The 20,370-nt window shown below is 38.3% G+C and overlaps 1 pseudogene; it reads right to left on the bottom strand.

Moving 5' to 3' along the window:
- Positions 1 to 2,557: 2,557 nt before the first annotated feature.
- Positions 2,558 to 20,370, bottom strand: part of LOC129637098 (cytochrome P450 2C26-like) — a 37,086-nt pseudogene continuing 19,273 nt past the window's right edge.

Raw genomic sequence — 20,370 nt, 5'->3', positions numbered from 1 at the left:
AGTATCTATTTTTCCTCCATTATTCGTAGAAGAGACTGTTTTTCTGCACCAGGTAGTCTTGGCATAGTAGATGATGATCACATGACTCTGTAAACTTGGATTCATTTCTGAGCTCTCTATACTATTGTATTGCTCTGTGTCTATTTTTAAGTTAGTACAAAACTGTTTAATTACCTTTTTAATATATTTAAAATCAGAAAGTGTGATGCCTCCAGCTTTGTCCTTCTTTTTCAAGATTGCATTGGCCATTTGGAGCCTTGTGGTTCCACATGAATTTTAGGATTATTTCTATTTTTGTATAAAATGTCATTAGGATTTTGATGCATACTACATGGAATATTAGATGATTTGGGGTAGTATGGACACTTTAACAATATTAACTCTTCCAACCTATGAACATGGAATATCTTTCTATTTCTTTGTGTCTCTTAAAATTTCTTTCAGAAATGTTTTACATGGCTTGGTGTACAGGCTTTCATTTCCTTAGTTGTTATTCTTAACTTTTTGATATTTTCCTTGCTACTACAGATGGTATTGTATTTCTAATTAACACATAGTTTATTATTAGTATATAGAAAAGCAACTGATTTTTGCATGTTGACCACCTTATGTTCTGCAAATTTACTGAATTATTTCATTTATTAGTTCTTAACAGGATCTAATCATGGAATCTTTATGGTTTTCTTCATAAAAGATCATGTCATCTGTGAACAGATATTAGTTCTTCCTTCTGATTTGAATGCCTTTTACTTCTGTTTCTAATTTCTCTAACCATGATTTCTAATATGATGTCAGGTATCAGTGGTGAGAGTGGACATCCTTCCTTGCTCCAGAGCTTAGAGAAAGAGCTTTCAGCTTTTTGAAATCTATGATTCTAAGTGCTGGTTTTCATATGGACTTATTATTCCTAGTGTGTTGAGTTTTTTTGTAATGAAAGCTTGTTGAATGCTGTCAAATGCTTTTACTACATCTGTTGAGAAAATCATGTGGTTTTTATTCTTTGTTGTGGCAATGTTGTATATCACATTGTTTGAATTTTGTATGTTGAAGCAGTCCTGCATGACAAGGATAAATCCTGAATAGCTATGATGTATAGTCCTTCTAATTTGCTGTTGAATTTGTGAGACTCTGTCCTTGTCTTTCCTTCTGGCTTTGATGTAGCTGAATTCACACTCATTAAGAGTACAGAAATCTTTCTACCAGTTTCCAGATTGTTTTTTTACAAAGAGAATTTATTCATGTTGCTTTGAATCAATATGGCCACAGGGTAAAGTGTAGTTTAGCACTTCCTATAATGTCACGTTACAGATGTTATTCCTTGTGTACATTTTGCCAGACTGTGTACTTAAGAAATTGACCTGTTTCAATTAAGTCATCAAATTGGTGGACATAGAGCCATTCAGAATACTCTTTCCTTATCTTTTTTATGTCCATGGCATTAAAGAGATGACTCCCCATTTCAATGATAACTTCTGTAATTTCTGTCTTATAGCTTTTTTGAGGGTTCAGTTCAGTTCAGTTCAGTCACTCATTCAGGTCCGACGCTTTGCCACCCCATGGACTGCAGCACACCAGGCTTCCCTGTCCATCACCAACTCCCTGAACCTACTCAAACTCATGTCCATCGTGTTTTTGAGGGTAATCTAGCTACAGATATATCAATTCTATTCAAATTTTCAAAAACAGCATTGGTTTCTTTGATTCTATCTAGTGATTTCCTTTACACAATCTCATTTATTTCTATTCTGATTTTCAATTGTAGTTTTCCTGGCTTACTTTGACTTTGAGCTTCCCTTGTGACATGGCAGTAAAGAATTTGCCTGCCAAAGCAGGATATCTGAGTTCAATCCCTAGGTGGGGAAGAACCCCTGGAGAAGGAAATGGCAACTCACTCCAGTATTCCTGGCTGAGATATCTCATGGACAGAGGCACCTGGGCCACAGTCCATGGAGTTGCAAAGAGTCGGACATTACTGGGCAACTAAACAACAATCAACAGTGATCTCCATAATCCCTACAGGATGAAGATGCTCCTGAAAACAATTTCTTTCACTTTCGAGTCCAAACCTCAGGTAACTCATGGTAACATGCAGCCAAGGGAGCTTTTCTACTCTCATTCCCTCTGTCTTTCTCTGTGCATATGAGGACCGTGTGACATCTTTGCCTCTTTTTTCTTTCCTCCCTTACCTGCAATATGCACAAAAGAAGGAAAGCTTCGTAATGGCTTAACAAGATATGTGTTTTATTAGAAACAGGCATAGCAGAAATAGCTCTGCATTGTACAGAGAGTAATCTTGTTTTATTTTGCTGGAGTATATAGTCCTATGCATGTAGAACTACTCAACATCAGATAATTATGTGCATTATCTGGTACCCAATACAGATGTTACAGAGTATGAAGAACAGCAGATACATTTCTGCAGTGAAATTGCACAATGAATGAAGAGAGGTCAGAGCAGGCACTCTCAGGAAAGTTGAGGGGAAGCAGGTGAACGATGCCACAGATGAGAGGGAGTTGAAGACAACATCACTGAAGAAGCCAGATGATCTAACATTCCTCACATAGGAATTAAACAAAGCTGGTAAAAAGGTAGCAAAGAAACTAACCCTTTGACAACTGGGATGATGTTGAGGTCCTTTGGGTCAACCACAGATTTCAAGGTAAATTTTTGTAAAATTGTGGTCAGGAATAAAAATAGCTCCACGTGGGCCAGGCCCTTTCCCAAACAAATGTTTTCCTGAAAATAACAAACACAGAGAGTACATATTCCTTGAACTCTGTCTTTCTGGGTGTTAGAAAGAGATTATGTACTAGCCATTTGATGAATGTTTGAATGGATGGATGGAAAGCAGGATGACTAGGGAGACTGATGGACAAAAGGTGGACACATATGCTATCCACCTAACATCTTACCATAGCAAATATTACTCTTTCAACAAATATTTACTGACTATTCCAAACACTTCATTAAATTATTCACATATTATAACCGTAATTTCATATTTTCAAGTTTCTATCCATCTTTTTCTAGAAAGTCACATATACTGACTAAATTTTCTTATCCTAGTCTAGTAGTCCCATATGTTTCTTTTCATTCCACACAGTCTCTGTTCTCTACACTAAATATACCTACTCTTCATCAACCTCCAACACACCTCGAGGTTTTATAACACATGGTTCTTTTTGGCTAAGATATGGTTCTCTTACATTTTCAGTTTCCAGCTCAAGTTATTTGAAATAACTGGGTCACCTCTCCAAAGCTCCAGTAATCTAGCCCAATAATGACGATGTCTCATGCGGAGGGAAAGTGCGTGGGCATTGGGATTGCTGCCCCTTATCATGGAGAAAGCATTTATACCAGCCCCATAGGATTACTATGTAACTCTCAACTGATCCTTAGAAGGTATCTTATCTTCTAACGGATTGAGGGGAAAAAATATTACCTGTAAAGAAAGCCATGAAATAGTCACTCTTTCTAAAGTTGCCACTCTAATCCAGGAAATGGCCAGGATCAAATACCTCAGGGTTGGGGAATTCTTTGTCATCATGTAGCACAGAAGTCAGTGATGTTAATATATCTGTGCCCTGGAAAGAACAGATGAAGATAAACTAAACTATGGAGAAGTCACAAAGCTAGAAGAAATGCAGCAAATTGCTTAGTCCATTCTAAGGATTAATAATCAGATCAGATCAGTCACTCAGTCGTGTCCAACTCTTTGCAACCCCATGAATCGCAGAACGCCAGGCCTCCCTGTCCATCACCAACTCCCGGAGTTCACTCAGACTCACATCCATCGAGTCAGTGATGCCATCCAGCCATCTCATCCTCTGTCGTCCCCTTCTCCTCCTGACCCCAATCCCTCCCAGCATCACAGTCTTTTCCAATGAGTCAACTCTTCGCATGAGGTGACCAAAGTACTGGAGCTTCAGCTTTAGCATCATTCCTTCCAAAGAAATCCCAGGGCTGATCTCCTTCAGAATGGACTGGTTGGATCTCCTTGCAGTCCAAGGGACTCTCAAGCGTCTTCTCCAACACCACAGTTCAAAAGCATCAATTCTTCGGTGCTCAGCCTTCTTCACAGTCCAACTCTCACATGCATACATGACCACAGGAAAAACCATAGACTTGACTAGACGGACCTTTGTTGGCAAAGTAATATCTCTTCTTTTGAATATGCTATCTAGGTTGGTCATAACTTTCCTTCCAAGGAGTAAGCATCTTTTAATTTCATGGCTGCAGTCACCATCTGCAGTGACTTTGGAGCCCAGAAAAATAAAGTCTGGTGCTGTTTCCACTGTTTCCCCATCTATTTCCCATGAAGTGGTGGGACCGGATGCCATGATCTTCGTTTTCTGAATGTTGAACTTTTTCATTCTCCACTTTCACTTTCATTAAGAGGCTTTTTAGTTCCTCTTCACTTTCTGCCATAAGGGTGGTGTCATCTGCATATCTGAGATTATTGATATTTCTCCCGGCAATCTTGATTCCAGCTTGTGCTTCTTCCAGTCCAGCGATTCTCATGATGTACTCTGCATATAAGTGAAATAAGCAGGGTGACAATATACAGCCTTGACGTACTCCTTTTCCTATTTGGAGCCAGTCTGTTGTTCCATGTCCAGTTCTAACTGTTGCTTCCTGACCTGCATACAAACTTCTCAAGAGGCAGATCAGGTGGTCTGGTATTCCCATCTCTTTCAGAATTTTCCACAGTTTATTGTGATCCACACAGTCAAAGGCTTTGGCATAGTCAATAAAGCAGAAATAGATGTTTTTCTGGAACTCTCTTGCTTTTTTGATGATCCAGCGGATGTTGGCAATTTGATCTCTGGTTCCTCTGCCTTTTCTAAAACCAGCTTGAACATCAGGAAGTTCATGGTTCACATATTGCTGAAGCCTGGCTTGGAGAATTTTGAGCATTACTTTACCAGTGTGTGAGATGAGTGCAATTGTGCAGTAGTTTGAGCATTCTTTGGCATTGCCTTTCTTTGGGATTGGAATGAAAACTGACCTTTTCCAGTCCTGTGGCCACTGCTGAGTTTTCCAAATATGCTGGCATATTGAGTGCAGCACTTTCACAGCATCATCTTTCAGGATTTGGAATAGCTCAACTGGAATTCCATCACCTCCACTAGCTTTGTTCGTAGTGATGCTTTCTAAGGCCCACTTGACTTCACATTCCAGGATGTCTGGCTCTAGGTCAGTGATTACACCATCGTGATTATCTGGGTCATGAAGATCTTTTTTGTACAGTTCTTCTGTGTATTCTTGCCATCTCTTCTTAATATCTTCTACTTCTGTTAGGTCCATACCATTTCTGTCCTTTATCGAGTTCATCTTTGCATGAAATGTTCCTTTGATATCTCTGATTTTCTTGAAGATATCCCTAGTCTTTCCCATTCTGTTGTTTTCCTCTATTTCTTTGCATTGATCGCTGAAGAAGGCTTTCTTATCTCTTCTTGCTATTCTTTGGAACTCTGCATTCAGATGCTTATATCTTTCCTTTTCTCCTTTGCTTTTTGCTTCTCTTCTTTTCACAGCTATTTGTAAGGCCTCCCCAGACAGCCATTTTGCTTTTTTGCATTTCTTTTCCATGGGAATGGTCTTGATCCCTGTCTCCTGTACAATGTCACGAACCTCATTCCATAGTTCATCAGGCACTCTATCTATCAGATCTAGACCCTTAAATCTATTTCTCACTTCCACTGTATAATCATAAGGGATTTGATTTAGGTCATACCTGAATGGTCTAGTGGTTTTCCCCACTTTCTTAAATTTCAGTCTGAATTTGGCAATAAGGAGTTCATGGTCTGAGCCACAGTCAGCTCCTGGTCTTGTTTTTGCTGACTGTATAGAGCTTCTCCATCTTTGGCTGCAAAGAATATAATCAATCTGATTTCGGTGTTGACCATCTGGTGATGTCCATGTCTAGAGTCTTCTCTTGTGTTGTTGGAAGAGGGTGTTTGTTATGACCAGTGCATTGTCTTGGCAAAACTCTATTAGTCTTTGCCCTGCTTCATTCCATATTCCAAGGCCAAATTTGCCTGTTACTCCAGGTGTTTCTTGACTTCCTACTTTTGCATTCCAGTCCCCTATAATGAAAAGGACATCTTTTTTGGGTGTTAGTTCTAAAAGGTCTTGTAGGTCTTCATAGAACCGTTCAACTTCAGCTTCTTCAGCGTTACTGGTTGGCGCATAAACTTGGATTACTGTGATATTGAATGGTTTGCCTTGGAAACGAACAGAGATCATCTGTCGTTTTTGAGATTGCATCCAAGTACTGCATTTCGGACTCTTTTGTTGACCATGATGGCTGCTCCATTTCTTCTGAGGGATTCCTCCCTGCAGTAGTAGATATAATGGTCATTTGAGTTAAATTCACCCATTCCAGTCCATTTCAGTTCGCTGATTCCTAGAATGTCGACATTCACTCTTGCCATCTCTTGTTTGCCCACTTCCAATTTGCCTTGATTCATGGACCTGACATTCCAGGTTCCTATACAATATTGCTCTTAACAGCATTGGACCTTGCTTCTATCACCAGTCACATCCACAGCTGGGTATTCTTTTTGCTTTGGCTCCATCCCTTCATTCTTTCTGGAGTTATTTCTCCACTGATCTCCAGTAGCATATTGGGCACCTAGTGACCTGAGGAGTTTCTCTTTCAGTGTCCTATCATTTTGCCTTTTCATACTGTTCATGGGGTTCTCAAGGCAAGAATACTGAAGTGGTTTGCCATTCCCTTCTCCAGTGGACCACATAAGTCCAAAGAAGGGCAGTGGTATTTTGAAGCAGACAGAACAAGTAAAAACAAGGATAAGTTTAAGACTAGTGGCACAGATGCTGCTAAAGTGAACTTCAACAGCATCTGAAAACCTTGGTATCTGGGTCCTAAGAGTGTCAGACCTTATGAATCCAATCTGCTAATCACCATATTTGGATACTAGTGCCTGTTCCCACCAGATGCTTTATCATTTCAATTTTCACTCATCTCATATTTGGATTATGGTTTAAAATTGAAGTCTCTATTGAACTAGAAAGTTCTGAAGTTACCTGTTCACAGTGTTTTTATAAATGGTATGATTTTCTGTGATAATAAGTATAGTAACAAATATTAGTGTTTATCATTGCCATGCAGACAGTCTGTATTTATTTTAAAATATATGGTAGGGCTTCCCTGGTAGCACATCGGTAAAGAATCCACTTGCCAATGCAGGAGACACAGGTTCAATCCCTGTTCAAGAAGATCCCACAGGCCGTGGAGCAGATAAGCCAAGGCACCAAACTACTGAACCTGTGCTCTAGAACCTGGGAACCACAATTATTGAGCCAAATCGCCACAACTGGTGAAGCCCTTGTATCCTAGAGCACATGCTCCACAATAGAAGTCATGCAAAATGGGAAATCCATGCCCTGCAATGAAGATTAACCCACACTCACCACAACTAGAGTAAAGCCCGTGTGTAGCAACAAAGACCCAGCACAGCCAAAAATAAATGAATAAATAAATAAAATTATTTAAGAAAACAAAAATATAGTAGATGTCATCACAGATTAATCCTAGATTTGAAACACAGGAAGAATGATACAACTAGAAAAATCATTCCATATCAATCAGATTAGTATCATCAGTTTAAACAAGTTTTGCTAGCAAAGCTAAAACTCTTGGGTAAATGATTAAGAAACACTATACTCTCAAAGCCCTAATGTACCATGCAATAGATTTTGTGTATTAAATATTTAAAAAAAGGACCTCTGCTCTGGAGCAATCTGGCAAATACCACTTTATCGTGTGAACAGCACTGCATAACAAATAATAATAGAATAAGTGACAGTATGGACCCTCACCTCATTTATGAAGGAAAAAAAATAGAAAAGTTATTCTAAGAAAATTGGGATACTTTAAGTATAGCCAGTGTATTAGATAATATCATTGTTTCAGTGATAACACCTGTGTACACATGCTCTTATTCCTCTGTATACAATAAACACCGTTATTGAGGCATGCATACTGAAGTAAGGAGGCTTTGATGGACGGTTGGATATGGACACGTAAGTGGTTATTAATGGAAGAAATGTTCACATATTGCAATATAGTGAAATCATTCTGGCTTATCAATGATTTAACCTGAATTCTGCATTAACTAAAACAACCTGGTATGGTCTACCAAATATATGTGCTGTCCGTGCTCCGGCTGAGTCACGTCCAACACTTTTTTCCCCATGGACTGTAGCCCACCAGGCTCCTCTGACAGGGTTTTCCAGGCAAGAATACTGGAGTGGGTTGCCATTTCCTTCTCCAGGGGAGCTTTCTGACCCAGAGATTGAACTGGTGTTTCCTGCATCTCCTGTACTGGTAAGAGGATTATTTTACCACTAGGCCACCAGGCGAACTTTGCTAATTTTATTTAAAAAAAAAAAAAAAAAACTAACAAAATGTACATAAAACATCATTCCCAATAGTGAGATGTTAATCTCAACTCTCCTTCAGATCAGAAATAAGTAAAGGATGATACAAAGATATTAACCCAGATAGCAGGATAATGTATATAGAAATTGCAATTAACTAGAGAGAAATTTTCAGAAATGATTTTAAATTTAGCAAGCTTGCTATATATAAGGTCATAAAAATGATAAAATAAATTATATTTTGATATTTCATACAAAAAAATGGAAAAGGCATTTAAAAAATTTATAACTACAATAACCACCTTGGGAAAATTATCCCAAAATATTCAAGCCAATGCCTGGAATAAATTAATGAAAAACACTACAGAAAGCCTTTAAAACAGGGAGACTGTATCATGTTCATATCATGATATTCAGTCTTTCTAAATTGATCTAAAATGTCACCATTCTCAAAGAAAATCCCTGCAGAGTATTTTGGTAAATGGACAGATTGATACTAACATTCAGTTGAAAATGTGGACAGCTATGGTTCAACAAACAATATAAAAGAAACAAAAAATGTGGAAGTCTTGCACTGTTACCTGTCGAAATCTGTTACAAAGCTTTACAGATTAAACTGGAAACAACACACAACCGATCGAGCCACCACGCACAAGACTATTTTTACTTCTCTCACCTCGTGTTCATCGAGGGTTGTGCCCATACTCTGTAAATAGGAACTACGAAATCAACGAGGTCAGTATAAGAGAAACCAGTCTTACCTTGGGGATGAGGTTCAGTTCAGTTCAGTTCAGTTCAGTCACTCAGTCGTGTCTGACTCTTTGTGATCCCATGAATCGCAGCACGCCAGGCCTCCCTGTCTATCACCAACACCCGAAGTTCACTCAGACTAACGTCCATCGAGTCAGTGATGCCATCCAGCCATCTCATCCTCTGTCATCCCCTTCTCCTCCTGCCCCCAATCCTTCCCAGCATCAGAGTCTTTTCCAATGAGTCAACTCTTTGTATGAGGTGGCCAAAGTACTGGAGTTTCAGCTTTAGCATCATTCCTTTCAAAGAAATCCCAGGGCTGATCTCCTTCAGAATGGACTGGTTGGATCTCCTTGCAGTCCAAGGGACTCTCAAGAGTCCTCTCCAACACCACAGTTCAAAAACATCAATTCTTCGGTGCTCAGCCTTCTTCACAGTCCAACTCTCACATCCATACATGACCACTGGAAAAACCATAGCCTTGACTAGACAGACCTTTGTTGGCAAAGTAATGTCTCTGCTTTTCAATATGCTATTAGGTTGGTCATAACTTTCCTTCCAAGGAGTAAGCGTCTTTTAATTTCATGGCTGCAGTCAACATCTGTAGTGATTTTGGAGCCCCCAAAAATAAAGTCTGCCACTGTTTTCACTGTTTCCCCATCTGTTTGCCAGGAAGTGATGGGACCAGACGCCATGATCTTCATTTTCTGAATGTTGAGCTTTAAGCCAACTTTTTCACTCTCCTCTTTCACCTTCATCAAGAGGTTTTTTAGTTCCTCTTCACTTTCTGCCATAAGGGTGGTGTCATCTGCATATCTGAGGTTATTGATATTTCTCCCGGCAATCTTGATTCCTGCTTGTGCTTCTTCCAGCCCAGCTTTTTTCATAATGTACTCTGCATATAAGTTAAATAAACAGGGTGACAATATACAGCCTTGACGTACGCCTTTTCCTATTTGGAACCAGTCTGTTGTTCCATGTCCAGTTCTAACTATTGCCTCCTGACCTACATACAGGTTTCTCAAGAGGCAGATCAGGTGGTCTGGTATTCCCATCTCTTTCAGAATTTTCCACAGTTTATTGTGATCCACACAGTCAAAGGCTTTGGCATAGTCAATAAAGCAGAAATAGATGTTTTTCTGGAACTCTCTTGCTTTTTCGATGATCCAGCGGATGTTGGCAATTTGATCTCTGGTTCCTCTGCCTTTTCTAAAACCAGCTTGAACATCAGGAAGTTCACGGTTCACATATTGCTGAAGCCTGGCTTGGAGAATTTTGAGCATTACTTACTAGCGTGTGAGATGAGTACAATTGTGCGATAGTTTGAGCATTCTTTGGCATTGCCTTTCTTTGGGATTGGAATGAAAACTGACCTTTTACAGTCCTGTGGCCACTGCTGAGTTTTCCAAATATGCTGGCATATGGAGTGCAGCACTTTCACAACATCATCTTTCAGGATTTGAAATAGCTCAACTGGAATTCCATCACCTCCACTAGCTTTGTTCGTAGTGATGCTTTCTAAGGCCCACTTGACTTCACATTCCAGGATGTCTGGCTCTAGGTCAGTGATCACACCATCATGATTTTCTGAATTTAATGTCACAGGTCACTGCATGGGTAAGACTGGTGGGGACCAGATCAACGTATCGCTGGATCTCATGGATCACAGCATCCGTGTAGAGCATGTGGCTCCTGTCCTGCTGCAGGGACTCTGGTGTCTGCCAATGACATGGTCAATCTCTTCCTGGATCTTAGCTGATAAGAGATAAGGAAGAAGGATGGAGAAAGGGGGAAATGCACACCCATATTCCATACCAACTCAGGCATACATGAGGCATTATGAAGGTGTCCCAGGAGTATTATGGACTTCCCTAGTAGTTCAGATGTTAAAGAATCTGCCTGCAACGTAGGAGACCTGGGTTCTATCCCTGGTTTGGGAAAATGCCATGGAGCAGGAAATGGGCTACTGACTCTAGCATTCCTTCTTGGAAAATCCTATGGACAGAGGAGCATGTTGGGCTACAGCCCATGGGGTCGCAAAGGGACACAACTGAACAACTAACACTTTCTTTCACTTTCAACATCATTATACACATAAACTACAAGACCAGAAACAAACCTAAACATAGAGAGGGTACAGACACATATAAGTCTCTTACAAGCCTGGCTTAAGATACATCTATACATATCTCTATATTAGCATACATGATAAAACAAAGACAAATGATGGAATGTTTCAAATATAAACAACATAAAGTCAAAAAATTACATTGGCAGACTAATGGATAAGAAAGTTGTGGTGCGTATACATAATAGAATATTACTCAGCTATTAAAAAGAACACATTTGAATCAGTTCTGATGAGGTGGATGAAACTGGAGCCTATTATACAGAGTGAAGTAAGTCTGAAAGAAAAACACCAGTATAGTATATTAACGCATATATATGGAATTTAGAAAGATGGTAACGACAATCCTATATGCAAGACAGCAAAAGAGACACAGATATAAAGAAAAGACTTTTGGACTCTGTGGGAGAAGGTGAGGATGGGAAGATTTGAGAGAATAGCATTGAAACTTGTATATTACTTTATGTGAAATAGATCACCAGTCCAAGTTCGAAGCATGAAACAGGGCACTCAAAGCCGATGCACTGGGACAACCCAGAGGGATGGATTGGGGAGGGAGGTGGGTCAAGGTTCACGATGTGGGACACATGTACAACTGTGGCTGATTCATGTCAATGTATGGCAAAAACCACCACAATTGTAAAGTAATAAGCCTCCATTTAAAACAAATAAATTAATTTAAAAATATTGTCCTTCAAAAAACAAACAAGAATAAAATATTAATTTTACATCAAAATAATACAGGTTAAAATTTAACTTATATGTGTTTTATTGTATTTGTGTATTTTGCATGAATAGTTTACAATGGTATTCACTTTATCCTCCTATTGCCAAATGCCACCACTTTGAGCATTTTAGCAGTTTCTTCTGAAATTCATGTCCTATTTCTAAATAATGACTCTTTGTTTCTATTTTTAACTTGCAAATTTTAAAACAATAATCTGATGTCCTGGCATGAGAGTTGAGAATTTACATCTCCATCCCCAACTCATACAAAGTCACACACTCACACATACAAATACATACACAAATCCCCTTAGTCCATTTCCCAAATATATTTACATCACAATTTTTGGCTGTTAGAATATTTACTCTAACAGCATTCTGACTAAATAAACATTGCTTCCTGGTAAGACAATTACGATTATGTACCTTTTTGGTACTTTCTTGGACCTAACCATATTATTTTAGTTCAATTCAAAGAATTCTGTATCTTTATTTAGGATTACTTTCTAACATGGAGGCAGACGTTTCAAACTCCTAATAATAATTTGCTTATTATTCAGAAACCACAGATACTCCATCACCTCTCTTTTGCTGTTGGTGTCTCCCCTCACACCTGCTTTATCCACCTAATCCATTTAGATGTGGATATTTTCCAGGCTTGCTATGTAGCAATAGCCCTGACACTTTCACTCTCCTTCATGAGCTTTTCAAATCCCCGGAGCCCATGACTTCCTCAACATGACTTCAGGCATCTGGACGAGAAAGGGAAAAGAGTGGATAAAAACTGTGGCAAACATACAAGACAGAAAACACCCTTTAAAAATTAATACCCAATTTGATAGTTACTCTTGAATTCTGATGCTGTTGTGAATTCTAATCTTTTATCTGTGATCTGCTACATCTCTCAGAAAGTTTTTGTGATTTTCTCTTTCATCCTGGTGTTCTGAAATTTCATGACCCTGTGTCTTGGGAAGGATGTTTTTATTTCATTCACTCTGTGAGACGTGTCAAAATACTTTTCTGTCTAGGTGGCAAAACTTGGAGGTCTTTTCTCCAGAGTGCTCACTCTCTGGAGTTTTTCTCTGGCAGCTGAATTTCAAGAAGCAGAATGGAGAAAGCAACTAAGAATCTTCGAAATCGAGATGTGGATTCTTCCTTAATCTTTCCTCTAAGCTGTGACCTCACTCTTTTCCCCTGTCTCTGCCAAGCGTTCTGAGTGTAGGGCCTCTTAGATTCCATTTCTCTAGATAGTAAACCTCTCTCATCCTATTGGAGAATCAAAGTTACCTGATAAAAGGAGTTATCAAAGACTCATGGCTGGGAGAGCTACTTTTATCAGCCTTTGTCTCCCTCCATCCTTTTTGAAACTAGGTACTTCTCAGTTCAGAAACTTAAGGACTAAAAGAACATAAATGACTTCTCATTTGATGATACCACTCTCATGGTTGAAAATGAGGAGGAGCTGAAGAACCTCTTGATGAGGGTGAAAGGGGAGAGTGATAAAGTCGGCTTAAAACTCAACCTTCAAAAAACTAAGATCATGGAATCCAGTCCCATCACTTCATGGCAAATAGAAGGGGAAAAAGTGAAAGTAGTGACAGATTTTATTTTCTTAGGCTCCAAAATCACTGCAGATGGTGACTGCAGCCATGAAATTAAAAGACACTTGCTTCTTGGAAAGAAAACTATGACAAACCAAACGACATCACGTTGCCAACAAAATTCTATATAGTCAAAGGTATGGCCTTTCCAGTAGTCATGTATGGATGTGAGAGTTGGACCATAAAGAAGGCTGGACAGTAAAGAATTGATGGTTTTGAATTGTGGTGCTGGAGAAGACTCTTGAGAGTCCAAGGGACTCTACAAGGAGATAAAACCAGTTAATCCTAAAGAAAAGCAACTCTGAATATTCAAAGGAAGGACTGATGCTGAAGCTGAAGCTTCAATACTCTGGCTACCTGATGCGAAGAGCCAACTCATTGGAAAAGACCCTGATGCTGGGAAAGATTGAGGCCAAAAGGATAGAGGAGCAGCAGAAGATGGGATGGGTAGACAGCATCACAGACTCAATGGATATGAATTTGAGCAAACTCTGGGAGATACTGAAGGACAGGGTAGCCTGACATGCTGCAGTCCACAGGGTTGCAAAGAGCTGGACACAAGTCAGTGACTGAACAACAACTTCATCCTCTCTACTGACTTCATTGTCACCCCTCAATATGCTCTCTGTGTTTCAGAAATTTGTTGAATATTTGTTAGCTGCTTCTTGACCTCCTCTTCTCCAACTTTAAAAGGCTAATTATTTTATGATATAATCATTTCAGGGCTATTCTGACACTAATCAAGGTAATGTATGTTTCTAAACTGTGATGCATAACCATAAGTCTTTTAAAATTAATTTCTAACAAAAAGTTCTTGTGAAAGATAAAATTCTTGACTCCTCAAAATGCATTTTTTGGCAATAAAATGGGCTAATACAATTCCTTTACATAAATATCTTAAACCAATTTATTGTCAATCTAAATCTTTAGAGAACTTCCTAGACTGCGGAAATTATACCAGGCAGCTTCACTAAAGTTCTATGATTTCCAGTTATGCTTCAATAAAGAGCATTTCCATTTTCCCAATACTGGCTTTATTTTTTTTTGTTTGTTTTTATTTTTGGCCACTCTCCACAGCACGTGGGACCTTGGCTCTCCAAACTGGGATTGAACTGAGTAGTCCTCAGACACTGGTGTTTGGAACATCGCGTTTTCAGAATGAAGGGACATCACAGTTACATTTCCATAATAAAACCAATATGCAGCTCCAGGTCAATTCATGCTGGCCATGCCTGCTGCACATGACCTCCCATGAAATTCAGATGCTGCTGTGTTGATGTTCTTACCATTCAGAGTCTTCACTTCTCTTAGTCATCTTCTTGTATTATGTAAAGATGTCACATTACTATCCCTTCATTAAATTTGAAAAAAATGAAGCTGCTCAGAGACTTAAATAGTCTTCTGAGAGAAACAAGGTGGAAAACATTCAAGCATCTTTCTCTCATCTCTTCTGAAATCACCCTGCCCACCATGTTATCATACCTGTGACCTCAGGGTGTTTCAGCAGGAGAAGGAGCCCATATCTCAATGTGGTGCTTGTCGTCTCTGTCCCAGCTGCAAACAAATCCAATATAGTGTTTGCCAAGTTTTCAGCAGTATACACCAGTTCTTGATTGTGCTTTTCCTAGAAATAATTTAATTTAAAAGTTACAAAGTATACAAAAAAGGAAGAAGCATGGACCACTAACAGCTAGAAAACCAAGCTGACACAAATCATTCTTGAAGAAGTCCAGACATGGACTTACTAAATAGAAACTTTGAGACACATGCCTTAAATATGCTTTAAAGGGAGAGGGTGGGAAGATTTGGGAGAATGGCATTGAAACATGTAAAATATCATGTATGAAACGAGTTGCCAGTCCAGGTTCGATGCACGATACTGGATGCTTGGGGCTGGTGCACTGGGACGACGCAGAGGGATGGAATGGGGAGGGAGGAGGGAGGAGGGTTCAGGATGGGGAACACATGTATACCTGTGGTGGATTCATTTTGATATTTGGCAAAACTAATACAGTTATGTAAAGTTTAAAAATAAAATAAAATTAAAAAAAAACTAATGAAAATCATCAAGAACTAAAGAAAATTTGAAAAGTATATGAACAAGTACAGAATAATGAGGAAGTTTCTATAAAAATAAACCAAACAGAATTTTGGAGCTGAAAAACACAGCACCTGAAAATGTTTAAATTTACCAGAAAATTTGAATAGTAGACAATGGGAAACTCAAGAAAGAAACAGCAAGAAAGAATAAAAATTTGCAGTGTGATTATCATAAATAAAAAAGAATAAAGAAAAATAAATAGATCCTAAAGGACCCATGGAACTCAATCAATTGTACTAACATCCACTTAATAGAGTCCCAGAAGAGAGATTGGGAAGGAATAAGTATTTGAAATAAGAATGACTGAAAACTTCCAAAATTTTGCAAAGTACATGAATCTATAAATCTAAAAAGCTAAACAAACTCCAAGAAGGATAAAACCAAACAGACTCACAGTAAGGCATATTTTAATAAAACTGTCTAAAGCCAAAGCAAAGGAGAGAATGTTCAAAGCATCAAGAGAATAGTAACTTGTCATATGCAAAGGATCATCAATATGATAACATTTCATTTTTTCCACAGAAACTGTAGAGGCCAAAAATCAGTGGAAAGAGATATTTAAAATCTTGATGGTAATTATGTCCACCAAGACTTTTGTATGTGGCAAAACTATCCCTCCATAAAATAGGAGATATAAGACACCCCAAAATAAAGGCTAAGGGATTCCTGGTTAAAAAAAAAACAAACAAACAAAGATAGAAGATGATAATTCAAAGCCAGATTGATAAAATTCCTTGTTAAAAATAAGCATGTAGGCAAATAGAAAAGTAAAAACCACTATTGTTGTTTAGTCACCAAGTCGTGTCCAACTCTTTGGAACTCCAAGGACTGCAGTATGCCAGGCTTCCCTCTCTGTCACCATCTCCTGGAATTTGCACAAGTGCATGTGTACTAAATCAGTGATACCATTTATCCTCTGAGATGATTCATCCTCCAATCATCTCATCCTCTGTCACCCTTTTTTCCTTCTGCCCTCACTATTTCCCAGCATCAGGGTCTTTTCCAATGTGGTGGCCAAAGTACTGGAGCTTTGGGTTCATCATCAGTCCTTCCAATGAATATTCAGGGTTGATTTCCTTTAAGAATGACTGGTTTGATCTCCTTGCTATCCAAAGAACTCTCAAGAGCCTTCTCCAGCACCACAGTTAGAAAGCATCAATTCTTTGGCACTCTGCCTTCTTTATTGTCCATCTGTCATGTCCATACATGACTACTGGAAAAACCATAGCCTTGACTACGTGGACCTTTGTCGGCAAAGTAATGGCTCAGCTTTTTAATGTTCTATCTAGGTTTGTCACAGCTTTCATGGCTACAGTCACCATCCAGTGATTTTAGATACCAAGAAGAGGAAATCTGTCACTGCTTCTATTGTAGTCTAGTAGAAAAGCCTCATTTCATTTTCTAAATTATGTAAAAGAAAGGTTTATTAAAAAATCATTATAAATAGATGACTCTAGGCACAAAATATTGAGATATAATTTTGTACACCAATGAAATAAGGGGGTGAAGTTGAATGGGAGCAGAGTTACTGTATGTGATTTGAAGCTACTGAGGAATCAGTTCATACTGAATTGTTATGAATTTAGAATGGCAACAATAATCTCTTTTATAAGTACTAAGAAGTTAATTTTAAAATACAGAAAAAAATTGAATGGAAATTAAAAAGGTACACTAGAAAAAAGTTGATCAAACAAAAATAAGGCTATACTGAAGGAATTGAGAAGCAAAATTATAAAATACATTAGAGGAAAAAATTATAGGGCAGAAATAAATCCTTCAATATGACTGATCTCTTTGATTGAAACTCACAATTTAAGACAGATATTGAAGGAATAAAATTTTAAACTGTGTATAGAAATATTCCACTACATATCCACAATAAATCTATACCAGTATAGAATATAATTTAGCCATAAAAGAAGGAAATCTTGACATCTGTGACAAGATGGATGGGCCTTGTCTTTATTATGCTAGGTAAAATAAATTAGATACAGGAAGACAAATACCATGTGATCAAATTTATAAGTGAAATATTCTAAAAACTTGATCTCAGAGAGAACACATTGGTGGCTACCAGCGAAGGGAGAAGAGGTCAAAATGAATGAAGGGAATCAAAGGTACAAATGTCCAGTTATAAAATAAATAAGTCCTGGTGATGTAATACACAGCATGATGACTGTAGTTAATGACATATTCCCTATTTGAATTGCTGAGAGTAAATCCTAAGATTTACAAGCAAAAAATCTATAACTATTTGTGGTAATAAATGTTAATTATACATATTTTAGTAATCATTTTGTAATATATGGAATCATTATATGGTACAGCTATAACTAACTGTTACATAACTGTACATGTTACAGGTCAACTATTCTCAACAAAAAAACCCTGTATGTTGTACAAGAAACTCACTTGAGATGCTAAAATACAAATATATTGAATGAGAAAGAAGGAAAGAGATTTTGTAAGCTATGAATAGCCAAATAAAGCTAGACTGGCTATATTAATATTAGAAAAAAATTATCAAAAATAGTTTAAAGAGAAAAAAGAAGAATCGGATGTTTTATACTGCACTAAGAAAGGTGAATTAATCAAGAAGTTATATAATTATAAACATGTATTCATCAAGCAACAGAGCCCCCAAAATATATGAAGCAAACATTGAAAGACCCAATAGGATAAATGCAGAGTTCTACACTAATCATGCAAGACTTCAAAATCCAACTTTCAATAATGGATAGTACTACTAGACAAAAGATTGATGAGCAAACATAAAAACTTGAACAACACTAGGATCAACTATACTCACAGACATTGAAGGAAAACTTCACTCAACAACAGCAGAATATACATGCTTCTCCAGTGTACATACAACATTCTCCACATGTTAGATCATAAACAATTCTCAACAAACTCAAAAAGATTTTAAAAATGATACAACTTATCTTCTCTGACCACAGTAAAATGAGGCTAAACATTAATAGAAGAAAGAAAGAAAATGAAGTCATGTCTGACTCTTTGTGACCCCATGGCCCACCAAATTCCTCTGCCCGTGGGATTCTCCAGGCAAGAATAATGGAGTGGGTTGCATTTCTTTCTCTAGGGGAATCTTCCTGACCCAGGAATTGAACCCGGGTCTCCTGCATTGCAGGCAGACTCTTTATGGTCTGAGCCACCTGAGAATCCCCTAAACATCAGTAGCAGAATGAAAAATGAAAAATTCACAAATTTATAAATGTAGAAAAAGAAATCTGATAGTTCTACATGTAAAGACATTGGAAGCTTCAACTCCATTCCTAAAAACAATTAAAAAGCTGAGCAGACTAAAAAATAAACTTTTCAAAGACTCTTAAGAGTGTTGAGCACAAAGGGAACACCAATGCCCCCTAGATTGGAGAGGTTGACAGGGGAATACAGGGAGTATTACCAAAAGGAGCTTCAGTGAGTGAAAAGAACCATGAGAACAAGTATCAGGGAAGGAAAAATCTGAATTGTAATAGAGAAATCACTCAAGGGTTAGCATGAACAACTTTGAGAGACAGGGTGACCCCGTCTTCCAGGGGCCATCAAATTTTATTGAGATTTATCTCTAGGAGTTTTAACAAGTTCTCAAAGTACAACTGGAGAAAAAAAATCCTTTATGCTTCCAGCAGGGGAAGGGTAAAAGAAGTGTTTTTATTTATTTATTTATTTATTTATTTTGGGCATTCAGACACTAAGGTCTGCAGTAGTTTATTTTTTTAAATATAAATTTATTTATTTTAATTGGAGGTTAATTACTTTACAATATTGTATTGGTTTTGCCATACATCAACATGAATCTGCCACAGGTATATACGTGTTCCCCATCCTGAACCCCCCTCCCACCTCCCTCCCCATACCATCCCTCTGGGTCATCCCAGTGCACCAGCCCCGAGCATCCAGTATCATGCATCAAACCTGGACCGGAGACTCGTTTCATATATGATATTATACATGTTTCAATGCCATTCTCCCAAATCATCCCACCCTCTCCCTCTCCCACAGAGTCCAAAAGACTGTTCTATACATCTGTGTCCTTTTGCTGTCTCCCATATAGGGTTATCGTTACCATCTTTCTAAATTCCATATATATGTGTTAGTATACTGTATTGGTGTTTTTCTTTCTGTTTTTTTTTTTTTTTTCCCCTGATGTGATCTCTAATTTGCCAACTTTTTTTTAAATTTATTTATTTTAATTGGAGGCTAGTTACTTTACAATATTGTATTGGTTTTGCCATACATCAACATGAATCTGCCACGGGTGTACACATGTTCCCAATCCTGAACCCTCCTCCCACCTCCCTCCCCGTACCATCCCTCTGGGTCATCCCAGTGCACCAGCCCCAAACATCAGAGCACCCTATTCTTAACAAGCCTTGCCCTCAACAGAAACTAGCTAATCAATAGCCTCACCTGCTGGGGTATTATCAGAGCCTAACTGACTGAATGTATGGATGTGAGTGTTGGACTGTGAAGAAAGCTGAGCGCCGAAGAATTAATGCTTTTGAACTGTGGTGTTGGAGAAGACTCTTGAGAGTCCCTTGGACTTCAAGGAGATCCAACCAGTCCATTCTGAAGATCAGCCCTGGGATTTCTTTGCAAAGAATGATGCTAAAGCTGAAACTCCAGTACTTTG

This window comes from Bubalus kerabau, chromosome 22 (genome assembly GCF_029407905.1).
Source record: "Bubalus kerabau isolate K-KA32 ecotype Philippines breed swamp buffalo chromosome 22, PCC_UOA_SB_1v2, whole genome shotgun sequence".
Taxonomy (NCBI): Eukaryota; Metazoa; Chordata; class Mammalia; order Artiodactyla; family Bovidae; genus Bubalus; species Bubalus kerabau.
Note: the sequence above shows the minus strand (reverse complement) of the source record. Positions and strands in the feature narration are given on the sequence as shown.